We start from the raw sequence: 2541 nt of genomic DNA on the forward strand, positions 1-2541 counted from the left end.
TTTTTTTTTTTTTTTTTTTTTTTGGGGGGGGGGGATTGTACCAGGGATTGAACTCAGGGGCACTTGACCACTGAGCCACATCTCCCACCCCCCATCTTTTAAAAAACTATTGTTTAGTTGTAGATGGACAAAATATCTTTAATTTTTACTTATTTATTTTTATGAGATGCTGAGGATCGAATCCAGGGCTTCATGAATGCGAGGCAGGAGGATACCACTGAGCCACAACCCCAGCTCCCCCAGCCCTTTTTTGTATTTTAATTAGGGTCTCACTGAGTTGCTTAGTGAATCGCTATTGCTGAGGCTGGCTTTGAACTCTTGATCCTCCTGCCCCAGCCTCCCAAGCTGCTGGGATTCCAGGCATGCACCACCACAGCAGGCTTGAGTTTTTTAAATTTCATATAATTTCAGCTTCTTTTCTATGTTCCCTCAGCCCTGGGGGTGGTAGATGCTTCCTGTAATTGCTACCTTAAAGTTCTTTTTATAGTCTTCAGTCACCCAGTTAACAACTCTATACCTAGTTAACACTTCTTTATATTAAATTCTCTGTGATTAAAAAAAAAAGAACTGGTGTGGTTTCTGACTCCCACCTGTCCCCGACTCACACAATTGTTTGCTATTCTTACCAATGTCACTGTGATCGTTCTTGTTGCTGTCTCTTGGTGCACAAGTGCAAGAGTCTCTAGAAGGGGACAGTTGTGAGTGGAACTGGAGGAATGTGAACACTGATTTACAAGAAACCTGTTTTCCAAGGTGGATCATCATTGACCCTCGTCCCAAGCAGTGCATGAGCGGTCCTGGTGCTCTGTATCTAGCCAACAATTGATATAATCAATCTTCTTAATTTTGCTAATATAATGGATGCAAAATGGTATTAGATTGTGATCTTAGGGCTGCGAGTGTAGCTGGGTAGTATAGCACTTGCCCAGCATGTGCAAGGCCCAGGGTTCCATTCCCAGTACCACAAAAAATAAGAATAAAGAAGATTGTGATCTTGAGCTTAACTTGCACGACCCTGACCGCATTTGGTTCTTAACCTGAGTTTTAATTCTCTCTCTGCCATTTACTTACTTTTTGATCTTAGTTAAGTTGCTCAGCCTGTCTGGTCTATGATAAAGGGGATGACAATTGTACTTACTCATGGGATCATTGTGCAGATTAAATGGGATAATGCACATAAATCACTTTACACAGCACTTGGCACTGGAAAGGCTAATAAATGGCAGCTTGTCATTACTGCCGTGTGATTATATACTGATCTGTGAAATTGTGACTATTATAAATAAATGGGCTTGTTAGCAACCATCATCTAGAGAGATCTGCTTATCCTTGAAAAGAACAAAAGAACATGGGTCTCTCACATCCAGCTTCCCACAACTGGGCCCACTGACCAAAAGCAACCTCCACCATCCTAATCTGTGAAGATAAACAGACCTAGAGTACCCGAGCCTGCCCCTCTGATGGGATGTTTTTCTTTCTCCAAGACTCCACATCTGGAACCAATGTTCAGTTCTGGATCTCAGCTCCGAACAAGTCTGACTGACATCCTGAGCATGGATCCTCTGGGCGGGCTGGGCTGGGAGTGGTACCCATCCAGGACAGCCAGTGAACACCAGGGGGCGCTGTGCATCGTGCTCTCAAAAAGGAAAGCGCGGGGCTTTCTCTGCTAAGGCGGCAAAACCAAGAACGCACCCCCGAGCCTGGCATCCAGGTGAAGAGAGGAGGGGACACAGATGGCAAAAGACTTAATGAGATCAGAAGCTAAAAACCGAGGAGCAGGAAGAAGAGGAGTTCAAGACTTGAAGCCCACAGTGGGCAGGGCAGGACTCACTGTGACTGCTGGGAGGTGATCAGAGGCTCTCCTTGAAGAGGGGGCAGCCTCATCCTTGGCCTGCAGCGACAATTTCCGGAGCAGGCACGGGCGGGTAATAAACTGTCCCTGGGGCCAGGAATGTACAGCGCTTGTCTAGCAGGCACAGAGCTTGGGTTCCAACCCCAGCGCTGCAAACAAAAAACAACAAAGGGCCCCAAATTTACAACAACGTCATTCTATGATTGCAACAACACTCACAGCTGTTGAGATCCTACTTCCCGTGGGTCTGTGGGTTGCCTGGGCTCAGCTGAGCGGTTCCTGCTTTGGGTCTCCCAGGTGGTTGCAGTCAGGTGGTGGATGTGGCTCCATCCGTCTCAAAGCCTGAGTCCTTCACCCCTCTGGCGGCTGATGCTGGCAGCTGCGGGATCTGAGCTGAGAATGTCAGCTGGCACAGCTGCCCAGGACCCTCTGTGCCCGGGGGCTTGCTCAGTCATGCTTGGCCTTTATGTTCTGGCCTTCTTCTTGCATCTTTTCGATTCTGTTTTTTTTCTGCTAATGATTTCACTGTCTTGCTGCTTTTTTGAAGTCAGAGACTATAGAGAGGAAATCTGATTGGTCCGCTCAGCTCTTGACACCTGGACACATGATAGATTGTTGGCACAAGATAGGTTTATTTCTTCTTCCTCCTTCTCTTCTTTTTCTACTTCTTCTCCTTCCCTCTCTTCTTC

The sequence above is a fragment of the Marmota marmota genome, unplaced genomic scaffold, assembly GCF_001458135.2.
Source record: "Marmota marmota marmota unplaced genomic scaffold, marMar, whole genome shotgun sequence".
Taxonomy (NCBI): Eukaryota; Metazoa; Chordata; class Mammalia; order Rodentia; family Sciuridae; genus Marmota; species Marmota marmota.